Here is an 8,561-nt window from a genome sequence, read left to right on the forward strand (position 1 = left end):
GTGTTGGTTTGGGTGGTGATACCTCACATTACCAAATACATTTCAGGGTTTCCCAGCTGTTTCTGACCCTGGGCTTTTCTCTGTTTTGCAGGTGTCATGGTGTCCCAGGACAGGCTGGGAGGAGGTGACTGTGGCTGCGCTGACCGCTGAGCTCCTGGCCCAGGAGAGCAGGCCTGTCCAGCAGTGGACAGGAGGAAGACCGCTGAGCTCCTGGCCCAGGAGAGGAGGCCCGTCCAGCGGTGGACAGGAGGAAGACCGCTGAGCTCCTGGCCCAGGAGAGCAGGCCTGTCCAGCAGTGGACAGGAGGAAGACCGCTGAGCTCCTGGCCCAGGAGAGCAGGCCTGTCCAGCGGTGGACAGGAGGAAGACCGCTGAGCTCCTGGCCCAGGAGAGCAGGCCTGTCCAGCAGTGGACAGGAGGAAGACCGCTGAGCTCCTGGCCCAGGAGAGGAGGCCTGTCCAGCAGTGGACAGGAGGAAGACCGCTGAGCTCCTGGCCCAGGAGAGGAGGCCTGTCCAGCAGTGGACAGGAGGAAGACTCCGGGTTGCAGCTGTTGTAGCGCAGGTGAGGAAGGTGAGAGTGTAGAGAGGAATGAAAGTGCTTTGTATTTCACGATGCTTTCCAGCTCTGAATAAAGTTTTCAGAAAACCTTTCATGTGTTCGTGTTCATTAAGTTATTTCTGAAATTTGGAATCTAACCAGATGCCCATGGGTCACTATAAATAGCACTGGGGCCCAGGTTTCAATTGTGAGTGTGTGTCCCCGCTGGGGTGACATTTTACACACACACACACACAAACACACACACACACACACACACACAGGCCAATCACAATGTAGTTCAATGTGGAACAGGAGGCTTTAAGGCTTAAGAAAGGGGAGGGAGTGACCAAGCGATGTTAAACAGCAGTGGTTTGCTTGCGTGTTCAGAGAACATTTCTCAACTGGGGGATTTCTGTTCCCCTTTTCAAGCCCGTGTGCTTTTTTATTCGATTCTTTAATTTGATGGCTCTTACATAGTTTGCCGTTGAGTTTTTTTTAAATATATGGACTGAGTGGCGATGTTCGTCTAAAGTCTAGCCCCGAGAGACCTGATTAAAGGAAATCGAGAAGCAACTCCCATGAACAGAACATATAAGAGCACTTAAAATGTATAAATACAAATACCAACAGAGTACAGGTGGACCTAAGTGACTCCGATATATAAATGAGCCAGGGAGTACTTGTATAAAAGTAGCTGTATGAATTTAGTGGAAACGAGTTGAAATATAGGAGCAGAGCACAGTCTCACAGTAATCTGTGCCTCGTACTGCTTGGCCTTGGTGTGTGCGTGTCAGGAGCCCTGTGTCTGGGTGTGTGCCTTGTGGGCTGGTGCCTCCTTCAGGGTGTTGGACAGGGATGAGCTCCAGACCGCCTGCGAAGCTGAGACAGAGAAGGAAACAGGTGGGAAATAAGATTGGGACCCCCGGTCTTCACTTTAGAAGTAAGACCTCAAGAAGAGTTCATAGGTCTGGGCTTCAGAGCTGGGGAACGAGGTGGCCAAAACCACGTCCTGAAAAGGCTTAAGAAACTGTTAGAAGAGTCCGGCCCTGCTTATTTCACAGTTAGTAATCAAGTGTCAAGCACTGCCGAGGGTGAAAGTTCAACTTTTTAAGTCAAGTAACTTGTACAAATACATACAGTACATAGATACTTTATTGATCCCGTGAGGCAGCAGCTTAACACGGACAACACAGCCACAGTTTAACGAATGATACAATACTAATAATAGTACAATACAGACAATACAATCAGTACAGTGAGGGTGCACTAAAAGAGCGACTCACAGTCCGGACACACAAAGAACAAACTAGAACAGAACAGTACGCAGAAAAATCGTATCACACATATGAATATAAATATAGCTGTAAATATACATGTATTGCACGGGTCCCTGGCATATATTGCACAATATCACATCAAAAACTGATGTTGTCATCATGTTCAATACGTGTTCTCAACACTAGAACATTAAACCAAACTACCGCCGTGACCCTCAGAAGAGACGGAACCGCACGGGTGTGAAATAAGCGGCTCACACAAACTTTACATCGTCCTACTAATTTAACCAGTTTTTGGTTTGTAGAGGACACTTCTGACTGCACCGGAAACTTTCGTTATCAGGAGAGAAAGAAAAACCACAGAACAGAAGTAGAGTAATAATGCAAACCGCACCAAGAGCGCCAGCTTGGCAGCACCTTCCAAACAAAACCCCTTAACCCTGCTACAGGAAACAAACTCCTGGACCACAAGTCACATTTCTAGCACAACAACAAGTTGTCCGTCCTCAGAACTGGGTGGAATGTATAGATTCACAGGAAACAGCCGTTCTATTTTTTTTTTAAAAAAGGTTTTCGTGTTTTTTTTACAGTGGTTTTATGCCACTTCCTCCTTGTAAGCTGACACATGAGCTGTGGTCTTGTACAAGAAAATGTGTGCTCTCCAGAAGTAATTCGACTCTGTTCTACAGACCCGCAGCTAATAGGAAATCACCACGGTTTTGTCAGACTTTGCAAATGTTGCTGGGGTTTATAAGACCACTTGCTGTTCCCAGACTGGGACCGTGCAGTGGTGGCCAGGGGGCAGGGAGAGATCATCATTGTTCATGGTTGTATTGTATTGGTAACTAATGATAGTTATTGTAGATCTAACTGTGCCAATATTCGCTCTTATGTCTGTAAGTGTCTGTCGGTCGTCTCTAATCACCGAGCAAGCAGTATGCGCAGTTAGCGGTACGAAAAACGACAAGAAATAAAGAAATAGTCAAGGACGACCGGGAGCTCGAAGAGAGGAAACACAGCGTTTCGGCTGTGAAGCCTTCTTCAGGGGTGTATGTAAAATAGTGTGTGTTGGGTGGGTGTTGTCTGTTCTCGGCTGTGTGCCGTGTGTGTGCGCTGCGGAGCACGGAGATCGACCTGGAGTCAGGTCTCCAGGTCGATCTCCGCAGCTTCCTCTAAGTAACCTTCCGTCGTATGAAGAAGGTTCAGTAAAGCGGACGCTGTCGCACAAGCGCGGACCCATAGCGAGCCTGGAGAGTGAAACAAGTTACTGGCCGCACTGCGCGCTCTGGGGCTCTGGGGCTCTCTTCCCCAGACCGCTGTATCCCGGGATCAGCACTGCTGCCTTGCGCTACTGGTCCCAGACCTGGGGTGCTGTCTGTGTGGAGCTCAGACATTTGGACTCGAACAGATCTCGAGTTTACACTGTGCGTGGATTTGAGCTCTGTGTCCAGCAGCAGTGAAGATGTTGTGAATTAGCCTCTCACCTGCTCTATCTGTGGTCTTGTAGAGGAGTCAGACCGGACAGTGGTCAGTCCCAGTCCCTGATTCTTCATGTCTGAGCTGTTACTTCAGAAAGGCTGTCAGCAGCAGTGAAGATGTTGTGAATTAGCCTCTCACCTGCTCTATCTGTGGTCTTGTAGAGGAGTCAGACCGGACAGTGGTCAGTCCCAGTCCCTGATTCTTCATGTCTGAGCTGTTACTTCAGAAAGGCTGTCAGCAGCAGTGAAGATGTTGTGAATTAGCCTCTCACCTGCTCTATCTGTGGTCTTGTAGAGGAACCAGACCCGACAGTGGTCAGTCCCAGTCCCAGCTTGACGTGCTGGACTCTTCTGCCCTCTGTGAGTGTGGTCTGTGCCATCGTGTCCTCCGTCTGCGTTTTCTCCTGCGTTTCCCTTAGAAGAGGTAAGACTGTCCACACAGCTGTGTTTTATTATGAAAACTGAGATAGAAATATTCTGCTATTAGTTAGGAAAACATCAACAGACACTTAAATGCGTGAAAGGCAGATGGAAATACTCCAAATCTTTCATTGTGTTATTGTTTCAAAAATGTTTTAACAATATTATAGTGTATAATTCTACTAGACCAGCTTGTCTTGTGTGGCTGTGAGTTTAACTGGACGATAGAACTTCTGTTTTTCAGTGTCTCGAGTGTATCAGTTTAATTTTAAGTTTCACGCGTTAAACTGGAATGTTTTGCTTCTGATGCTAAAATCTAAATAAACTAAATGAAAACCTGATGTGAATTATCTACGTCTGTTTGCATTGACCTTTATAGCCAGTGCTAGTAGCTTTTTCAGTCCAAAGAAACTTTCTCAGTATTCCAGTTTGTCCCAATCCCAAGAAACACTTATTGTGAAAAAAGTAGAAAATGTCAGAACTTAATATTTAAGATAAACTCCAAGGGGTTTTTAATTTGATCTGCTTGTGTCTTTTAAAAAGACAGGTGAGGAAGATTTAAATTTCTCTTTCACACTTATTTATTTTCAATCGACGCTGAAAAGTCATTTATAAAAGCCCTTTTTGCCTACTGCATCAAACTACTGAAAGTGCTGTATATTGTCTTTATATACTCAGATCCCGAGAGTTACATATTCTTCACCCTGATCTGACAGATTAACAAAACCATCTTTTAAAGTGATGCTAGGAAGTGGAAAATATTTTGGGGTCACAGTGGAGTATAACTGTGTTTCCTCTTTGAAACCAGGCAGCAGAAGCTCTGAGAGTCGCCCCCAGACTGGAGGACACAGCAAGAGACAGGACAGTCAGGTACCGATCCGATTTTTATTTCAGACAGGACACTGTGTCTCACATCCATCTAATAATAGTGATGATGGTGTTTGTGATGATGATTAGGGCAGAGAGTGGTTTATTTTTTGTGGGCTGTTAAGAGTATTTTTTTATTTTGACACTGATAAAAGGTTGATAATCTTATCAGTGTGTGTCAGAGGGTCACAGATGAAATTAGCAGTGCGTGTGTGCGTGTGTTCAGACTCGTCCTCACCAGCGGTTGTGCTGTGTGTCTGTGTGTTTGCAGGAGGAGGAGGAGGCAGGACTGCAGTACGCCACTATAGAGATCAGCAGACAAAACACGAAGCACAAGAAGAGAGGTGGCTACAACACACAGCCCACGACATATGCTGAGATCAAGCATGGGTGACGTGTGTGACAGTAAAGTACAGAAGTACACTCACAGAGCGCTTAGCTGAGCTGAAAAACATTGACATGAAAAACATATTAAACAAGTTTAGTACTGGGAATCAAAATTGATAAATGTGTAACAACCCATAAAAAAGTATTTTATCAAGACTACTGGTCAAGAACAAGTATGTTTTTCTCTTTTATCTTAATGTCCTTTATCTGCAGTTGTTTTGTTTGGCTGATTTAATGAGTGGGGACCATCCAGACAACTTCCTCTGAAATGAAATCTAGTCAAATTTGTTTGCTGAAAACTGGAAGGAGTGATCCAGCAATTTCTAAGAACATATTTCTCTGAAAGAATTACTTATGAGCTGAAGTATCTATGGATTTCACATCAGGATACGTCTGCTTGGCAGCTACCTTGTAAAGTCCTTTGAATCTACATAGATAATAAAGAGATAATGCAAGATACATGTAAAAGCTGCTCATCTATCCATCTGTTCGGTTGTTAAGTGACAATAACCAGAGTCCCCTGCTACTGAACAGGTTTGCACATAGAGGTGTCATGAAAAAAAGACTTACACCACACAGAAGACAAAAGCTGGTACAAGTGTTTCATAGGCAGTCAACAAAGGAACCAAACAGCATTTGTTCTTTGTGTCTGATGCTCGTGTTCATCAATGCTAACGAGCCCTGAACTGTGAGCAGATCAAGGGCTCTGTGCAGCCTGTGCGCAGCCTGTGTGCAACCCGACCGCAGGCTGAGCTCGGCTCCGGACCACAGCTTCAGAGCGGTGTTCAGCACGACAACCGCAGATGTTTCCATGAGCTCAACCGCTCTCTATATTTACTCTCTCAGGCCTGTGATAGTCACACTGGGCTCGGGAGGAGAGGGGGCTGGGGGGGAAGGTGGAGAACTTGACAACAGGTTCGCACTGACAGTTTCCTGTCTTGTTTCTGTTGCTGTGTCTCTGCTGGGCCGTGTGCTCGCCAGCGTCTACTTGTTTACTCCTCGGACTCCCCAAAATGCATCATCAAGCAGAATTAGGAACAGAAAACTGTGTTTTTTCAAGACCTCTCTACCCTACTGATTGTTTGTCAGACATCAGACGTTTTTGGTTCTGCACAGGAGAGCTGCATCTGTTAGACAAGTGGTGCCTTCCTGGACAGAGGACACAAGACCGGTCACAAACGAGAGGCCACAAACGTTGGGTAGTTCGTGGCTAATCAGTTCAAAGGTCTCAACTAGAGATTTGAAAATGACAGAGTGAAGATCACATTCTTGAAGGAAGCCAGGGTATCGGCTTCAATAACATGGCTGGGCAGCTTGTTCCACACCCCCACCACTCTCTGTGTAAAGAACAGTCTTCTGGTCTTTAAATCACCTTTAGAATTATTTAAATCACCTTTTCTGATACCAGCTTAGTGTATTATATCCAAATGAGAATAAATAAAATGAGTATATTTTACTCCACCCTGTTCTGCTAGGTCTAACACTTCACACCGGAAGTTCTGCTTGCTCACACACACTGTTCAGCCGGACCGGGTCGGTCTGACGAGATTCAGGCTCAATCTTCAGGCCCAGAGCCGGAGGCCGCTGCCTCCCCCTGCTGGCCGGACGGTGTAGCGCCGCTTCACCGCACTGAAGAAACCGAGAACAGTCAAAATCTGCCTGTAATAATAATAATCCTCACACTTCTATAGTGCCTTGCTGGACCCTCCCCTCCGAGCTCATCCCAGGTCATGGGGATCCCCTCCAGCCCCCCCAGTGTGTACCCCACCTGGATGATGCTCCAGTCCGCTCAGCACACAGCAGCTCTCAGTGGGGAGGAGAGCAGAGGGATGGAGCCAGTTCAGAGAGGGGGGTGATTAGGAGGCCATGATGGGTAAAGACCAGGGGGGTATTTGACCAGGACACTGGGGTAACACCCCTACTCTTCTCCAGAGACACCCCGGGATTGTTAATGAGCACAGAGAGTCAGGACCTCGGTTTTACATCTGATTCAATGTACAGCGCCTGTTTACAGTCCAGTGTCCCCCGTCACTATACTGGGGCATCAGGACCCACACAGACCGCAGGGTGAGCGCCCCCTGCTGGCCCCACTAACCCCTCTCCCAGCAGCAGCCTCAGCTCTCCCAGGAGTCTCCCCTCCAGGTACTGGCCAGGCTCACACCTGCTGGGCTCCAGTGGGGTTCCCAGCGGTGTGCTACAGGGTGACATGACTGTAGCAGCTGAATTAGTGAATTTAGAAGCTTGATGTCAAATCAAACTTGATTAAACAACCTGCTTGCGATCACTGTCGCCTGCCGTCCGCTACACAGCGAGAGTGAAATACTTCACAAGAGCGCCCCCTGCTGGATCTAGTGTGTATCACCGCCCCGCTGGACCTTCTCAATGTAAATGATTCCTAATTCAACAGCTTACCTGCGCGAAATCGAGCCTACTTGCATTCTACTGCCCCGGCTTTCTATACGAGCGACAGTGCTGTGCAACCTCATCACTGTCACAAAGCCTCTCCTCACACACTCCTCCCTTAGTGGAGCACTGTAAGAGCTCAAAAGAGTTTCATCTCCCTCCGAAGAAAAGGCTCTTATTTTTAAAAGGCATGAAAGCCATTGTGTCCATCACAGGACACACTCACACACCCTGGACAGGACACTAGTCCCTCACAGGACACACACACACACACTCACACACCCTGGACAGGACACTGGTCCATCACAGGACACACACACTCACATGCCCTGGACTGGACACCAGTCCATCACAGGACACACACACACACACCCTGGACTGGACACCAGTCCATCATAGGACACACACACTCACACACCCTGGACAGGACACTTTTTTTTAAAAATAATGTTTCTTTATTAGCCCTATACAATTTCTCGCATTAGGAATTCGTCTTTTTACATACCCCAGCTTTTCTCCATGGAGACACAGACAGGGTCAGAGCGCAGGGTCGGCCATTGTACGGCGCCCCTGGATTTGAACCGGCAACCTTCCAGCCACAGGCGCGAATCCTAAGCCACAGAGCCGCCGCTCCGCCCCTTGGACACCATCACAGGACACACACACTCACACACCCTGGACAGGACAGCAGTCCATCACAGGACACACACACACTCACACACCCTGGACAGGACAGCAGTCCATCACAGGACACACACACTCACACACCCTGGACAGGACAGCAGTCCATCACAGGACACACACACAGACACACACACACACACACACACACACTCACACTCACACTCAGACTCAGACTCAGACTCAGACTCACACTCACACTCACACACCCTGGACAGGACACCAGTCCATCACAGGGCACACACACACTCACACACCCTGGACAGGACAGCAGTCCATCACAGGACACACACACACACTCACACACCCTGGACAGGACAGCAGTCCATCACAGGACACACACACACACTCACACACCCTGGACAGGACAGCAGTCCATCACAGGACACTCACACACCCTGGACAGGACACCAGTCCACCAGTGAATCTAGGTCTTATAAGTCAGGAACTGGCACCCCGTATCACACTGCTAACTCTGAAATTTCCAGTTTTAACTGAAAATAAAAA

This window comes from Atractosteus spatula (genome assembly GCF_055471065.1).
Source record: "Atractosteus spatula isolate fAtrSpa1 chromosome 10 unlocalized genomic scaffold, fAtrSpa1.hap1 SUPER_10_unloc_1, whole genome shotgun sequence".
In the NCBI taxonomy this organism is placed as follows: domain Eukaryota; kingdom Metazoa; phylum Chordata; class Actinopteri; order Semionotiformes; family Lepisosteidae; genus Atractosteus; species Atractosteus spatula.